Below are 17,699 nucleotides of genomic sequence, written 5' to 3' on the forward strand. Positions count from 1 at the left end.
TGGGATGCTTTCTCGGAATCTTATTTCATAGAACATTGTCCGGTATTTGCAGACGTTTGACTTTAGAACCCATTTCTAATCCTTACAATTAGCTGCAAAAAATCTGCAATATGTTACCGCTGTCTCTTGTGAAGGAAATGAAGTATGTAGTCTTCAATGGACACAAAGCTTATATTGGCTATCTATGTTTATCCAATTTTATTGCTGGCGACTAAATAAATCACAATTATTTGGACGGCTATCAAGAAATAAAAACATTTTTGCGTAGTGTCACATAACTCTTCGCACAGTACAGTAGGTTATGGCTCCAACATATGTTTACCAGATTGATATCAAGTTAAAAAATAACTTTTAATTGATTAAAATAACAGTTTATATTATTTATATAGGAATGGAGATCAGGAAGCTAAGAGTTGTGGTCAACAAGGCAAATAGCTTTCATGTGAAAATGCTGTCTTTTATAACATTAGGACTATTTTCACCACTACAAGGCAAACAGAAAAAATATGCATGTGCATTTTCATGAATCAAATTGACTTTCGAGCTAACCTTCATTTTCCTCATTTTAATTTATACGTAGATTAATCTCTTAGCCCTTAGACTGCTAGCAGCTCCAGGGAGTTCCAATCTCTCTGGACTGTCCAGTTTTGACTAATGTTCAGAGGTCATACTCTGTGATGTTGAAACAAATCTTAATATGAGAAGTTTTAATCACGTAATATCAAATCCAAACAATTAAAGTAAACACAAGAATAATTTTCAATATAAAATATATTGGAAGACATTTTAATTCCCCATGTCCTCCAATCCCTTGTCCACCTATCTCTTGACCTCTAGTTCATGTCCTTAAAATAATTTACCCTCCCCTCCCTTGCCAGCCACTCTCTTGATTTCTATTCTGACGCTCTCTATTCCTTTGCCCTGTTAATCCCATATACCCCTGTTCTCTCCCCTAATTTAATTCATGCACGTTATTGTAGATATTCTAAAACATTTACTTTTTTTTAAAAGAATCTATCCTTAACCCTTTTATCTATTTTGTTCTCTTTCCCTTGACTCCAGTTGCCAATTGTGGGTGTGGGACACTCATTCAAAATAATAGCCCTCTAGTTGGCGTTCAGGGGCATATTTTCTAGTCAATTGAGCCTGAAAATGCAAAGACCGACAGAGTTGTGTCATTGACATGGCAAAGTGGCGTTATCACATCTTATTATCCATTTAAATGAGAAATTATGTTTGTTTACTGTTCCAATTTTCCAGCATCCCAGCAGAATAGCTTGTTATATGAAAAGAAAGTCTTGCATTTATATACCACCTTTCACAATGTCTGGACATCCCAAAGTGCTTTTCAGCCAATTAAGTTTTGAATCTGTCTTGTAATTTAGGAAATGCAGCAGCCAATTAGCACTCCTGAAGTCCCACACAAAGTGACACGATCATAACCAGATAATTTGCCTTTGTGATGTTGGTTGAGGGATACATATTGGTTATTCAGTGAGAACTAAACTTTAATAAACATTAATAATATCATGATAAAATATTATATGCAGAAATGGTACATTCATTTATTAATATACAGGTGGTTTATAATATAGATCTCAATTTTTGCATATTTGCAATGGGCAGAATTTTATCGCCTTGTTGTGGTGGGGGCGGGGCTGTAAAATATACGAATTGTTCAAAACTCCATTGACTTTGGCGGAATGGGAGATCCCACCGGTGCGGGGGGGTTGGGGGGGAGGGGGGGGGGGGGGTGGGTGGGTGGGGGTGGGGATAAAAATCCATTCTATTTTTTTGATGAGTGGCACCAAAAGGTTCAATCGAATTCTCAGGACGTAATAGGTTGGACTTTGTTTCTGATATCTCTAGCTCACTTTTAATACTGCACTCGATGCCATTTAAATACTGGATTATAGATGCCAACAAATAACCTTGTAAACCTGTCCAACGCTGCCTTTGTATTTGATTGCAGTGATCTTCAATAAATCAATCTGAAACAGACGGAGGATTAATGATGTGGTTTCCTGACATGTATGAACAACGTGATCGTGAAGTCTTACATATTGTACAGTATTTTGGGTTGTGTGTGCTTTTTTAACCATGGAGTGTCTAACATGCAAAGGGGTCTTTTGTGCTTGTGAAAGTTGAATCTTGGGTCAAAAGCCATTCCCTGTAACCTTAGACTGGAATTCCAGACGCTAAAGTCAGGACTAGTAGTAAGTCTCAGTTCATCAATTTCATGAGCTTGGGATATCTGCACTAGGTATATGGCCTGCCTCGCAAGCCAATGTGGCATTAATGGAGAACAAATTGAGACATATCCTCTATATAATTGGTTCCAGAATCATGGAGATTTAACGAGAAGGAGTGCTTAGTGGACCATACAAGACCGTTTCATGGTCCACTAACTGAGTGTTTATAAATACTGAACTCCATACGGCAGAGCTGATAATGTGTAGACATACAGCAATAAAGTAAGATTTTAATGACACCTCACAAGGAGTGTTTATCGAATGTGTTTTCAATAGGTCTGAAAGTATTGAATGTCCTTCAGAAAAAATAAGAGTGGTTAACCTGTTTAATGCCATAATTTTAGAAATGAAACAATAACAACCAATGCATAAATGTTTATCATGCACTTTAATGCAATAGAGGTCATTTCACTTTGTAATGTGTAGTTATACCCCATGAGAAATTCAAATAAATGCACAGTTTTTGTTACTGAATATATATCATCTATATTTTCCTTGAGTTATTAAATGCATGATTTCTGGATGTGATTGGTCTGAGGCTGATTGGAACTATGATTCTTTTCAATGTTTCCCAGCTCCCTCCTTCACCACTCTAAATTTATCAAGCTCCTGATTTACTACGGCTGAGTTATTTCTTTCATTCTGTACTTTAAATATGTTACCCCTCACACAATCCTCGCAAACACCTTGGGTGGGATTCTCCGACCCCCCGCCGGCTGCCAAATTCTCCGGCGCCGGAGATTTGGCAGGGGCGGGAATCGCGCCGCGCCGGTTGGCGGCCGCTTACAGCGGCCCCCCCCCCCTCGGCGATTCTCCGACCCACGATGGACCAAAGTCCCGCTCGTTCTATGCAGATCCCGCTGGCGTAAATTGGACTACGCCCCTTACAAGCGGGACCTGGCTGCGCGGGTGGGCTCGGGGTCCTGGGAGGGGCGCGGGACGATCTGGCCATGGGGGGGGTGCCCGCACGGTGGCCTGGTCCGCGATCGGGGCCCACCAATCCGCGGGTGGGCCTGTGCTGGGGGGCACCTTTTCCTACGCGCCGGCCGTGTAGGCCTCTGCGATGGCCGGCGCGAAGGTGAACCCCCCGTGCATGCGCGGGGATGACGTCAGCAGCCACTGACGCTCCTGCGCATGCGCGGACCCACGCTGGCCGGCGGAGACCCTTCGGCCCCAGCTGGCGCAGCACCAAAGGCCTTACACGCCGGCCGGCGGGGCGCAAACCACTCCGGCGCCAGCTTAGCCCCTGAAGGTGCGGAGAATTCCGTACATTTGGGGCGGCCCGTCGCCAGAGTGGTTCACGCCATTCTGTCTAGGCGGGACCCCCCGCCCTGCCGGGTAGGGGTGAATCCCGCCCCTTAGCAAGATTTCCTGTGACTTCTAATTCTGGTGAAATGGTAATTCCACATTTAAAGGAATATGCCTATATTTTTGACTCGAGCAAGTACATTATTGAGGAGGTGCTGTACTATAGGAGATGCTGGCCTGGATTCTCTGCCACCCACTGCTGGAGTTGTTTCTGATGAGGGTCTCTGTAATGGGGGGGTCTCTGTAATGGGGGCGTCTCTGGTGGGGGGTCTCTCCAATGGGGGTATCTGGTGGGGTGTTCTCTTATGTGGTCTCTGGTGGGAGTCTCTGTAAAGGGGGGTCTCTGGCTGGGGTCTCTCTAATGGGGGTCTCTAATGGGGCGGGCTCTCTTATGGGAGTCTGGTGGGGTCTCTCTTATAGGGGTCCCTGGTCCTTGTTGGGTCACTCTTGAACTGTGGTTGGGGGGGGGGGGGGGTGTGACCCAGCAAATCCCGTGGTTGGGGAGGGGTGTGGAATTGCATTGTGCAACGAGACCAGCCACCTGACTTCGCTATCAGGCCGCCTAATCTAAATGGTGGCCTGATAGTGGGATTTGTGATCGAATCCTTTGCAAACCCCACCACGCATACATTTGCAAGAGATAGTGAATTGCTTAAGGAGGTGGCTCTGGAAATAGTGGATGCATTGGTGGTCATCTTCTGGGATTCTATAGACTCTGGAACTGTCCCTGCAGATTGGAGGGTAGCTCACGTCATTCCGATATTCAAAAAGGGAGGTAGAGAGAAAGCAGGGGAATTATAGACCAGTAAGCCGAACATCGGTAGTGGAGAAAATGCTTGAATCCATTATCAAGGACTTTATAGCAGAACATTTAAAAAGCAGTGGCAGGATAAGTCAGAGTCAGGATGGATTTATGAAGGGAAAATCATGCTTGACAAATCTGTTGGAATTCTTTGAAGATGTAACCAGTACAGTCGACAAGGGGAAGCCAGTCGATGTGGTATATTTGGACTTTCAGAAGGCGTTTGACTAAGTCCCGCATAAGAGATTATTGTGCAAAATTAAAGCGCATTGGATTGGAGGAAATGTATTGAGGTGTATAAAAAACTGGTTGGTAGAGAGGAAACAAAGAGTAGGGATTAATGGGTCCTTTTCAAATTGTCAGGCAGTAACCGTGGGGTACTACAGGGGTCGGGGCTGTGACCCCAGCTATTCACAATATATATTAATGATTTGGATGAGAGAACAAAATGTAACATCTCAAAGTTTGCAGATGATACCATTAGGTGGAAGGGTGAATTGTGATGAGAATGTAGAGATCCTACAGCAAGATCTGGACAGATTGGGCGAGTGGGCAAACCAATGGTAGATGCAGTATAATTTGGATAAGTGTGAGGTTATTCATTTTGGAAGCAAAGACAAGAAGGCAGATTACTACCTGAATGGTTGTAAATTGGGAGAAAGGCATGTGCAGTGGGACCTGGGTGTCCTTGTGCACCATTCGCTGAAGGTAAGCATGCAGATGCAGCAGGCGGTAAAGAAGGCTAATGGTATGTTGGCCTTCATTACAAGAGGTTTCGAATATAGAAGCAGAGATGCAATTGTACAGTGCCTTGGTGAGGCCACACTTGGAGTCTTCTGTGGAATTTTGGTCTCCTTCTCTGAGGAAGGATACTCTTGCTCTCGAGGGAGTGCAGCGAAGGTTTACCAGACTGATTCCAGGGATGGCGGGACTGTCATATGAGGAGAAATTGACTAGGTTGGGATTGTTCTCGCTGGAGTTCAGATGAGGCGGGATCTCATAGAGACTTAGAAAATTCTAACAGAACTAGACAGGGTAGATGCAGGGAAGATGTTACTCGTGATAGGTGTGTCCAGAACCAGGGGTCACAGCCTGAGGATTCAGGGTAAACCATTTCGGACAGAGATAAGGAGACACGTCTTCACACAAAGAGTGGTGAGCCTGTGGAATTCATTACCACAGGAAGTAGTTGATGGTAAAACTTTGAATATATTCATGAGGCGGTTGGATATAGCACTTGGGGAGAATGGGATCAAAGGCTATGGGGAGAAAGCAGAATTAGGCTATTGAGTTGGATGATCAGCCATGATCGTGATGAACGGCGGAGCAGGCTCAAAGGGCCAAAAGGCCTCCTCCTGCTCCTACCTTCTATGTATCTATGATTCCCGCTGCCAGCACGTGCGCATATTTGAGGCAATTCATTTCCAGTGAGCGAACATAATTTCCCAAACAGAGAATCCAGCCCACTTACCCTATTTTCTTCCAGCATTTTCTGGGTTTTCTTCTGATTCCAGCATCCGCAGTATTTTGCTTTTATTAGCATCTTCAGGGTAGTCTTTCATCAGAAGTTTTACACTTTGTGCAGCTATTTTCCCAGACATCTAAATTAACCAAAAATGAAAAATTGTTTGCAATATTTTCATATATGATCGCTCTTTTCTTCAGATTGGTTTCAAATGCATCCGTCTTAGATAAATCACTGAAAATTAGCCTCTTGCATTTCATCAGCATTAGGTACATTATCATCGTTGACTTCTCTTTTTTTAAACCTATTCTGGTTATTTACACACTTGTAGTCCACGATCAAGCAGGTTTACTTTTGCTAGATATTCCTTATAAAGCTTCTAAACATGTTGAACTGCTGTACTTACACACATACATATAATGTAGATATTTACCTTGTGTCAAAGAAAGAAGGGATTCTCAGACAGAGGCACAATTGATATTACCATGCAGCTGGAACCAGTGGGCTACTGGGTATTATATATAATATATAAGTTAAAACTTCAACGTTGGACACGTTTAAGCAGAGACAACAATTCTGTTGATAGCAATAGGGGTAACTGAACAAAACCTTTCATGGTTTGCCTTCAATATTTTTCAATGTATTTTCATGAAATGTTGAGATGAATTATTGTTCTATCTGCACAAGATGATGAACTAAGCTGGCAAATGTGCAGCCATATATATGCATTTCTTTACCATATTAGAACATAAAGTACATATTTAGAGAGTCATTTTCCCATATGTTCTTTATTTAGCAACTGATTATGATAAAACATGATATTGAGTCCGTTTTTTTTCTTATTTAGAGGCATTTCATTTTGTGAGACCCTAAGCTGTAGTTACGTTAGCTGAAGCCTAAATCCGGAACTGTCAGGAGGTGAGTTACTCACAACAGAATTCTCAGCCTCTGACGGACTCTTGTAGTCACAGCATTTGTGTGACTGGTGCAGTTCAGTTTCTGGTTTCAGGATGGTGATAGTGGGTGATTCAGCAATGTCAAGGGGAGATGGTTAAATTCTCTCTTGCTGGAGATGGCCATTGTCTGGCACTTGCATGGCGTGAATGTTACTTGCTATTTATCACCCCAAGCCGGAAAGTTGTCCAAGTCTTGCTGCATTTGGACCTGGTCTGCTTCAGTATCTGGTGTTGAACAGTATGCAGTCTTCCGTGAACATGGCCACTTCTGACCTTATGATGGCTGGAAGTGCCATTAATGAAACAGCTGAAGATGGTTGGCTCAGGACACTATCCAGAGGAACTCATGCAGTGAGGTTCGAGGACTTGGATTATTGACCTCCAACCACCACAACCATCTTCCTTTGTGCTAAGTATGACTCCAACCAATGAGGTGATTTCCTCCTAATCCCCATTAACTCCAGTTGTTGCCATGACTCCTTGATGCTATACTTGGTGTCAAGGGCAGTCAGTTTCAACTCACCTCTTGAGCTCAGCTCTTTTGTCCATATTTATACCAAGTCTGTACTGAAGTCAGGAACAGAATGGATCTGGCGGAATCCAAATTGAGAGTCAATGAGCAGGTTATCTCTGAGTAAGTTCCATTTGATAGTACTGTTGATGACACCTTCCATCATTTTGCTGATGGTCGAGAATAGACTGATTGGGCAGTAATTGGCTGGATTGGGGTTGTCCTGCTTTTTGTGGGAAAATTGGGCAATTTTCCACATTGCCAGATAGATGCCAGTGTTGTTGCTGTACTAGAACAGCTTGGCCAGTGGCATGGCAAGTTCTGGAGCACAAGTCTTCAATACTATTGCCAAAATATTGTCAGAGCCCATAGGCTTTGCATTATTCAGTGGCTTCAGCCATTTTTTGATATCACGTGAAGCGAATTGAATTGCCTGAAGACCGTCATAAGTGATGCTGAGGATCTCACGGAGAGGCGAGATGGATCCACCAAGCACTTCTAGATTAAGATGGATGCAAATGCTTCAACCTTCTAAAAAGAATGCCCACCTGCCGATTGGTGGGCCCCGACCGTGGGCCAGGCCACCTTGGGGGCACCCCCCGGGGTCAGATCGTCCCGCGGCTCTCCCCAGTACCCCGGCGCCCGCCCGCGCCGTCAATCCTGCCTGTAAGAGAGGTAGTTTAAACCACGCCGGCGGGAGAGGCCTGTCAACGGCGGGACTTCGGCCCATCGTGGGCCGGAGAATCGCCGCGGGGGGCCCGCCAACCAGCGCGGCACAATTCCCGCCCCCGCCGAATCTCGGGGGGCAGAGAATTCGGGACACAGCGGGGGCGGGATTGACGCCATCCCGGGCGATTCTCTGACCCCCGGGGGGGTCGGAGAATCCCGCCCCTGATTGAACAGTGGATCCTGGATTCACTAGGTCAAGGATCTTGGTTCTTCAGAGACATCTTCAGTAATCAGCAGGTAATATTTGCTCCAAAAGCAAATGCCAGACAATAAGCAACTCCAACAAGAAAGAATCAGGCGATCTTCACTTTACACTTAACGGCATTAAAATCATCACCAACATCCAGCTATTAATAGCACAACATCTGCTGCATATTATTTTATGGAAAGACGATGCTCTCTAGTTACTATAATAGAAACCCTTCAAGTGGGCAGCAAAGCTGCCTCACGGCGCCGAGGTCCCAGATTCGATCCCGGCCTTGGGTCACTGTCCGTGTGGAATTTGCACATTCTCCCGTGTTTGCGTGAGTTTCGCCCCCACAACCCAAAGATGTGCAGGGTAGGTGGATTGGGCATGCTAAATTGCCCCTTAATTGAAAAATGAATTGGGTATTCTAAATTTATTTTAAAAAAAGAAACCCTTCAAATTATATTTGGGGAGGGAGAGGCGTAGTGGTATTATTACTGAAGTAGTAATCCAGAAACCAGAGTAATGCTCTGAGATGGTGAAATTTTATTTAAATAAATTTTATTTAAATAAAAACGTGGAATTACAAGTCAAATGCTCAGTCCGGCCTTCCCTCTGTCCCGAGGTGAACCCCAGGACCCTATGGGCAGCAAGCGGGTGCTGGGTGCCAACCTGTCTTATGGAATTCTTGATTTCTCGAGGAATTAAGGGCTATGGGGAGAGAGCGGGTAAATGGAGTTGAAATCAACCATGATTGAATGGTGGAGTGGACTCGATGGGCCGAATGGCCTTACTTCCGCTCCTATGTCTTATGGTCTTATGGTCTTATGGAATGGCCACGGTGGCCACCAGTTCACCCAAGTGAGGGCGAAACAAGGCCGGTAAATAGCGGAAGAGGCCAAAAACGAGAACCGTGTTGGGTGCCAAACCATTCATGATGCAAGCGGCCTGGTCCCGTAGGCAAAATCGGGATCCTGCCATAGTGTGGCGAGAAACCAGCAATCACCGCTTAAGCCCAATTAACGGGAGCCACCCCATATCCAACTGCCTCCTGCGATCCAGCCACCTCCCCAGCGAGGAGCTGATTGGTACTCCTTTTCAAAAACGTGAACCTGGCGGATGGACTGCTGCGGGACCCGAGGAGGTGAATAGGCATCTTTGCTCACAGGCAAAGAGCCCGGGGGCACTGGGATTGGAGTTGGATTGGATTTGTTTATTGTCACGTGTACCAAGGTACACTTAAAAGTATTTTTCTGCGGCAGCTCAAAAAGATCATTTAGTACATGAAAAAAAAGGAAAATAAATAATAGGGCAACACAAGGTACACAATATAAATATCTAGACACCGGCATCGGGCGGAGCATACAGGACTGTAGTATTAATCAGGTCAGTCCATAAGAGGGTCGTTTAGCAGTCTGGTAACAGCGGGGAAGAAGCTGTTTTTGAGTCTGTTCGTGCGTGTTCTCAGACTTCTGTATCTCCTGCCCGATGGAAGAAGTTGGAAGAGTGAGTAAGCAGGGTGGGAGGGTCTTTGATTATGCTGCCTGCTTTCCCCAGGCAGCGGGATGTGTATATGGAGTCAATGGATGGGAGGCAGGTTTGTGTGATGGACTGGGCTGTGTTCACGACTCTCTGAAGTTTCTTGCGGTCTTGGGCTGAGCAGTTGCCATACCAGGCTGTGATGCAGCCAGATAGGATGCTTTCTATGGTGCACCTGCGAAAGTAGGTAAGAGTCAGAGACATGCCAAATTTCCTTAGTCTCCTGAGGAAGTAGAGGCGCTGTTGTGCTTTCTTGGTCGTAGCGTCGACGTGGGTGAACCAGGACAGATTTTTGGTGATGTGCACACCTAGGAATTTGAAACTGCTAACCATCTCCACCTCGGCCCCATTGATGCTGACAGGGGTGTGTACAGTACTTTGCTTCCTGAAGTCAATGACCAGCTCTTTAGTTTTGCTGGCATTGAGGGATAGATTGTTGCCGTTGCACCACTTTACTAGGTTCTGCGGGGTCTCACCCTGGCCTGATGGGTGGCCATGTTGGCAGGGCGTGAGGCGGCGCCTTGCACATGGGCCGCGGCCTCGACTCTCTGTTGATCCTGCTGCTGCTGCCATCATCCCTGGCTCCTGGCTGCTCTGCCACCCTGTTCTGGCTGCAGACTGCAAGATGTGTCGTTGTCAACAGGGTGGAACTCTGGGGAGCAGGTGTTCACCATTGCCACTCCATAGGACGAGTCTAGGTCAGCATATAGTGCCCCCTACTTCTAGTCTGTGCCCATAGGGCCCTGGGGTGCACTTCGGGATGAAGAGACAGCTGGCTTGATCCTCAGCTGGCCCTGCCAGCCCTGGTGTCTCCCCAACGTCGGCACCATGGTTTTGCACCCTCAGCGATGTCCCTCAGTTACTGGGACATAGGAACATAAGAAAATAAGAACTAGGAGCAGGAGTAGGCCATCTGGCCCCTCGAGCCTGCTCCGCCATTCAATGAGATCATGGATTATCTTTTGTGGACTCAGCTCCACTTTCCGGCCCGAACACCATAACCTTAACCCCTTTATTCTTCAAAAACTATCTATCTCTATCTTAAAAACATTTAATGAAGGAGCCTCAACTGCTTCACTGGGCAAGGAATTCCATAGATTCACAACCCTTTGGGTGAAGAAGTTCCTCCTAAACTCCTAAATCTACTTCTCCTTATTTTCAGGCTATGCCCCCTAGTTCTTCTTTCACCCGCCAGTGGAAACAACCTGTCCGCATCTATCCTATCTATTCCCTTCATAATTTTATATGTTTCTATAAGATCCCCCCTCATCCTTCTAAATTCCAACGAGTACAGTCCCAGTCTATTCAACCTCTCCTCATAATCCAACCCCTTCAGCTCTGGGATTAACCTAGTGAATCTCCTCTGCATAGCCTCCAGCGCCAGTACGTCCTTTCTCAAGTAAGGAGACCAAAACTGAACACAATACTCCAGGTGTGGCCTCACTAACACCTTATACAATTGCAGCATAACCTCCCTAGTCTTAAACTCCATCCCTCTAGCAATGAAGGACAAAATTCCATTTGCCTTCTTAATCACCTGTTGCACCTGTAAACCAACTTTTTACGACTCATGCACTAGCACACCCAGGTCTGTCTGCACAGCAGCATGTTTTAGTATTTTATTATTTAAATAATAATCCCGTTTGCTGTTATTCCTACCAAAATAGATAACCTCACATTTGTCAACATTGTATTCCATCTGCCAGACCTTAGCCCATTCACTTAACCTATCCAAATCCCTCTGCAGACTTCCGGTATCCTCTGCACTTTTCGCTTTACCACTCATCTTAGTGTCATCTGCAAACTTGGACACATTGCACTTGGTCCCCAACTCCAAATCATCTATGTAAATTGTGAACAATTGTGGGCCCAACACTGATCCCTGAGGGACACCACTAGCTACTGATTGCCAACCAGAGAAACACCCATTAGTCCCCACTCTTTGCTTTCTATTAATTAACCAATCCTCTATCCATGCTACTATTTTACCCTTAATGCCATGCATCTTTATCTTATGCAGCAACCTTTTGTGTGGCACCTTGTCAAAGGCTTTCTGGAAATCCAGATATACCACATTCATTGGCTCCCCATTATCTACCGGACTGGTAATGTCCTCAAAAAATTCCACTAAAGTAGTTAGGCACGACCTGCCCTTTATGAACCCATGCTGCGTCTGCCCAATGTGACAATTTCTATCCAGATGCCTCGCTATTTCTTCAGTGATGATAGATTCCCGCATCCTCCCTACTGCCGAAGTTAAGCTCACTGGCCTATAATTACCCGCTCTCTGCCTACCTCCTTTTTTAAACGGTGGTGTCACGTTTGCCAATTTCCAATCCACCGGGACCACCCCAGAGTCTAGTGGATTTTGGTAAATTATCACTAGTACATTTGTAATTTCCCTAGCCATCTATTTTAGCACCCTGGGATGCATTCCATCAGGGCCAGGAGACTTGTCTACCTTTAGCCCCATTAGCTTGCCCATCACTCCCTCCTTAGTGATAACAATCCTCTCAAGGTCCTCACCTGTCATAGCCTCATTTCTATCAGTCACTGGCATGTTATTTGTGTCTTCCACTGTGAAGACCGACCCAAAAAACCTGTTCAGTTCCTCAGCCATTTCCTCATCTCCCATTATTAAATCTCCCTTCTCATCCTCTAAAGGACCAATATTTACCTGAGCCACTCTTTTTTGTTTTATATATTTGTAGAAACGTTTACTATCTGTTTTTATATTCTAAGCAAGTTTACTCTCATAATCCATCTTATTCTTCTTTATAGCTTTTTTAGTAGCTTTCTGTTGCCCCCTAAAGATTTCCCAGTCCTCTAATCTCCCACTAATCTTTGCCACTTTGTATGCTCTGCAGTGCCTTGGCAATGCCACTAATGACTGAGACAAGCTCTGCAGCGCCTCAGATATTCCCATCTGAGTCTGGGACATGTCCCGCTGCGCCTCATCCAGGTCCACCTGGTACTGGGTCACGTCCCCCACCGAGTCACACAGTCTATCGAGGCCTCAGCCACAACCGTCACTGACTGAAGCACGCCGTGGACACCTCCACTCATGCTGCTGACGTTGTTCACCAGGCTCACCACTGTGGTTACCACCCTAGCAGTGTTGGCCTCAGTGCCACACATTGCTGGTGACATCTCCTGCGCCCGTAGCCTCTGGGACTCCTCCAATCGGCTATGAAACTGCTGGAGTGTCGATGACACCCCCCTCTGAATATCATGGCTGCATCCTAACTTCTGCATCAGCTCCGGGTAAACCTGGTCCAGAGGCTCAGCTTCTGACTGGGGCCCAGCTGGGTCCTCTGAATGCTGTATCGCCTGGTCATTCCTGACTCCACCTGATGTGCCCCAGAAATCTGACTACTGCCGCTGACGTCACCACCGGCGCATGCACGCTGGGGGATTCTCATCCGCCTCCGCCATGGTGGAGGCCGTGGCGGCAGCGGAAGAAAAAGAGTGTCCCCACAGCACTGGCCCACCCGCCGCTCGGTAGGCCCCGATTGCGGGCCTGGCCACCGTGGGGGCACCCCCCTGGGTCCGATCGCCCCACGCCCCCCCAGGACCCCGGGGGCCCGCTCGCACCGCCGATCCCGCCGCCACCAGAGGTGGTTCAAACCATGGCGGTGGGAGAGGCCTCCCAGTGGAGGGACTTTGGCCCATCGTGGGCCGGAGAATCGCCGCAGGGGGCTCGCCGATCGGCGGGTGGTGTTTCCCGCCCCCGCCAATTCCCAGGTGGCGGAGAATTTCTGCCACGGCGGGGGCGAGTTTTTCGGCGGCCCCGGGCAATTCTCCGACCCTATGGGGGGTCGGAGAATTTCGCCCCTGATGTCCGGCACCCCGCTGCCAGTCTGGGTCTTCTCCCGACGATTATGGGACAACTTCTCCTGCAGGGACACAGAGAGGGCATTGTCAGTCATACGCGTGGATCATCGTGGTGGGTGGGGGACGTTTTTGGGGTGGGGGCAGTTTGGGTAGGGGCTTGGGGTGGGGGGTGGTTCATGTGGATAAGGGGGGAAAGTTTCGGAGGGATTCAGGAGGGTGCAGCATGGATGGCCAGAGCACGGCATGGTGCTGGCGGGGCCGGTGCCAGGCACATTCGCATGGGGGGGAGTGGTGCCAACCCATCCATGTGGCCCAGTGTAGCTCACTGACCTTCTTGCAGCATTGTTCTGATCCTCCTAGTGACGCTGTCCGAACTGGCGGCTGCTGCACCTCCTCCAAGGTGGCACTGGCTGCCCTGTCTAATTCCAAGTACTGACTGGGTAACAGGACATATTACCTGGCCTTGATCGCCACTAGAAGCCTCTCCAGGTCTGCATCCCCAAATCATGGCTGGTTGTCTCGGCGCCATGGCTGCGAGCTGTGTGGGGTTGGCTGTGCAGGAGCTGCACTACCATGTTCGCGCGGGTGGGGGGGGGGGGGGGGGGGGGGGGGGTGGGGTGTGTACACGGTTCCGGCAAATCTGCTGTTGAGCCTTGAATTGCGGTGTGAAGTCCATGGGGTCTCCTTAATTGGCCCAATTAATGTTGGATTGTGGTGACGGCGCCAGGCTGAGCTTCGGGAAACTCGCTGCAGTTCCGCTCGCTACCACATTTAGAAACCTTTCATTGTGTCATCCTCACCACTTGCCTTCCCACCTATGTTACTGTCATCCGCAAACTTGGACATAGTACAATCACTTCCCTCATGTAAGTCATTCATATATATTGTAAATAATTCTGGCCCCAGCACTGAACTCTGTGGCACTCCACTAGTTAAAGGTTGCCATCCTGAAAATGCCCCTCTTACCCAGCTCTCTGTCTTCTGTTAGTCAATCCCTTATCCATCCAATATACTACCTCCAACATCATGGGCTCTTAACTTATTAAATAGCCTTCTATGCGATACCTTATTGAACACTTTTTGGAAATCCAAGTATATTACATCTACTTTATCCATCCTGCTTGTTAACACCTCAGATAATTCTAACAAATTTCTCAGGCATGATTTCCACTTCATGAAGTCAAGCTGTGTCTGCTTGAATGTATTATGCATTTCTAAATCCATTATAATGGACTCTAACATTTTCCCAGTGACAGATCTTAAGTTAACTGGCTTATAGTTGCCTGTATTTTGTCTCCCTCCCATTTTGAATTAGAGTGTTACATTGGCAGTTTTGCAATCCTCTGGGACTTTTCCAGAATTTAAGGATTTTTGGAAGATTACTACCAGTGCATACACTTTCTCTAAATCTACTTACTTTAATATCGTCGGATGCACCCATCAGGTCCAGGAGACCTACTGACCTTCAGCCCCATTAGTTTCCCTTTTCTCAAATGATAGTTAATGCCCTTTTGCTCCTTAATTACTTAGTATTTTTGGAATGTTGTTAATGTCTTCTACGTTGAATAGTGACATAAAGCATTTATTTAACTCTTCTGCCATTTCCTGGTTCTCCATTATTTCCCCAGTCTCGTTCTCTAAGGGGCCTATGTTCCTTACTATGTATTGACATAACTGTGTACAGTTCTGGTCGCCACATTACCAAAAGGATGGGGATGCTTTGGAGAAGATGCAGAGGAGGTTCACCAGGATGTTGCCTGGTATGGAGGGCGCTAGCTATGAAGAGAGGTTGAGTAGATTAGGATTATTTTCATTAGAAAGATTGAGGTTGAGGGGGGACCGCTTTGAGGTCTACAAAATCATGAGAGGTATAGACAGGGTGGATAGCAAGAAGCTTTTTCCCAGAGTGGGGGACTCAATTACTAGGGGTCATGAGTTCAAGGTGAGAGGGGAAAAAGTTTAAGGGAGATATGCATGGAAAGTTCTTTACGCAGAGGGTGGTGGGTGCCTGGAACACATTGCCAGCAGAGGTGGTAGAGGCAGGCACGATAGCGTCATTTAAGATGTATCTAGACAGATATATGAATGGGCATGGAGCAGAGGGATACAGATCCTTAGAAAGAAGGCGGCAGTTTTAGATAAAGGATCTGGATCGGCACAGGCTTGGAGGGCCGAAGGGCCTGTTCCTGTGCTGTAATTTTTCTTTGTTCTTTGTTCTTTTGACAAAGCTCTTACTGTCCATTTTTATATTACTTGCGCGTGCACCCTCATCGTTTATCATCACCCTCTTTATTATTTTTTGGTCCTCTTTTGTTGGTTTTTGAAACTTTCCCATTCCTCAGGCTTACCTTGCTATTTGGATCCCCAGGTATCGGAATCTGTTTTGGGCTATTTTAAACGGGAGCCCCTCCAGCACTGTCCCTCCCCCATTTGGGTTCACTGGGAATGCCTCACTCTTTCCCAGGTTATGTTTGTAACCCGAGAAGGTTCCAAACTATTTCAGGATCTACATGATTGCTTTCAGTCCTTCCTGTGGCTTTGAGATGTACAGGAGCAGGTCATCCACATAGAGTGAAACTCTGTGCTCTCTGTCTCTTCCTGAGATTCCCTTCCAGCTTTTCGCGTCCTGCAAGGCTATCACAAGGGGTTTGATTGCTAATCCTTGCAGCCCTGCCTTGTGCCTCTTTGTAGCTGGAAGTATTCAGAGCTGGTGGTGTTAGCTTGAATGCTCACCTTGGGAGCGTTGTACAGGAGTCTCATCCAAACGGTGAATCCTGCTCCTAGCCCAAACTGTTCCAGTGCTTCGAGGAGGTACTTGCATTCGACTCTGTCGAAGGCCTTTTCTGCATTCAGGGAGACGATGACCTCTGGTGTTCTCTCCTCGGTGAGGGTTATTATTACGTTCACCAGCTGGCTGATGTTCGCAGTGAGTTGTCTACCCATGACAGAGCCCGTTTGGTCCTCAGCAATCACCTCTAGTACACAGTTCACTAGCCTTTTAGCCAGGACATTTGCGAGTATTTTTGCATCCACATTTAGCAGCGAAATGGGCCTATATGATTCCGTCAGGTCTTTGTCTTTTTTGGGTATCAGTGGAATTGTGGCCTGCATTAGTGTGTGTTAGCAAGTCTGTGAACATGTCCCTTAGATGTGGGAGCAGGGCCAGTGCAAATTTTTAATAGAAAATTTTATAGAATTTTTTATTAGATGTGGGGTATTACAATTAAATAAGGGTAACTACAAAGGTATGAGGGAAGAGCTGGCCAGAGGTGATTGGAAAAGGAGCCTAGCAGGGAAGACAGTGGAACAGCAATGGCAAGGGTTTTCGGGGGTTATTAGGGAGGCATAACAGAAATTCATCCCAAGGAGGAGAAAACATACTAAGGGGAGGACAAGGCTTCCATGGATGACGAGGAATGTCAAGGATAGCATAAAAGCTAAAGAAAAAGCATACAAAGTGGCGAGGATTAGTGGGAAGCCAGAGGATTGGGAAGCCTTCAAAAGCAAGCAGAGGACAACTAAAAAAGCAATAAGGGGGAGAAGATGAAGTATGAGTGCAAGCTAGCTAGGAATATAAAGGAAGATAGGAAGAGTTTTTTCAATATATAAAAGGTAAGAGAGAGATAAAAGTATACATTGGACCACTGGAAAATGTGGCTGGAGAACATAGAACATAGAACATAGAACAGTACAGCACAGAACAGGCCCTTCGGCCCTCAATGTTGTGCCGAACAATGATCACCCTACTCAAACCCACATATCCACCCTATACCCGTAACCCAACAACCCCCCCCACGCCCAACCTTTACTTTTTAGGACACTACGGGCAATTTAGCATAGCCAATCCACCTAACCCGCACATCTTTGGACTGTGGGAGGAAACCGGAGCACCCGGAGGAAACCCACGCACACACGGGGAGGACGTGCAGACTCCGCACAGACAGTGACCCAGCCGGGAATCAAACCTGGGACCCTGGAGCTGTGAAGCATTTATGCTAACCACCATGCTACCGTGTTGCCCGTATAATAGTATAATAGGAGAAGTATAATAGGAAACAAAGAAATGGCAGACAAACTGAATAGTTATTTTGCGTCAGTCTTCACGGTGGAAGACAC

At 46.7% G+C, this 17,699-nt stretch overlaps 1 long non-coding RNA gene across 1 annotated transcript in view; it reads right to left on the reverse strand.

The window, feature by feature from the left end:
- Nucleotides 1-1,809: 1,809 nt before the first annotated feature.
- The window catches only part of LOC119971007, a 67,507-nt gene continuing 51,617 nt past the window's right edge, over nucleotides 1,810-17,699 (reverse strand). The window contains exons 3-4 of the long non-coding RNA XR_005461717.1: nucleotides 5,834-5,963; nucleotides 1,810-1,991 (exon numbers count right to left, since the gene is read on the reverse strand). This is a non-coding gene — a long non-coding RNA (uncharacterized LOC119971007). The remainder of the gene's footprint in view (nucleotides 1,992-5,833; nucleotides 5,964-17,699) is intronic.

Source organism: Scyliorhinus canicula, chromosome 9 (assembly GCF_902713615.1).
Source record: "Scyliorhinus canicula chromosome 9, sScyCan1.1, whole genome shotgun sequence".
Taxonomy (NCBI): domain Eukaryota; kingdom Metazoa; phylum Chordata; class Chondrichthyes; order Carcharhiniformes; family Scyliorhinidae; genus Scyliorhinus; species Scyliorhinus canicula.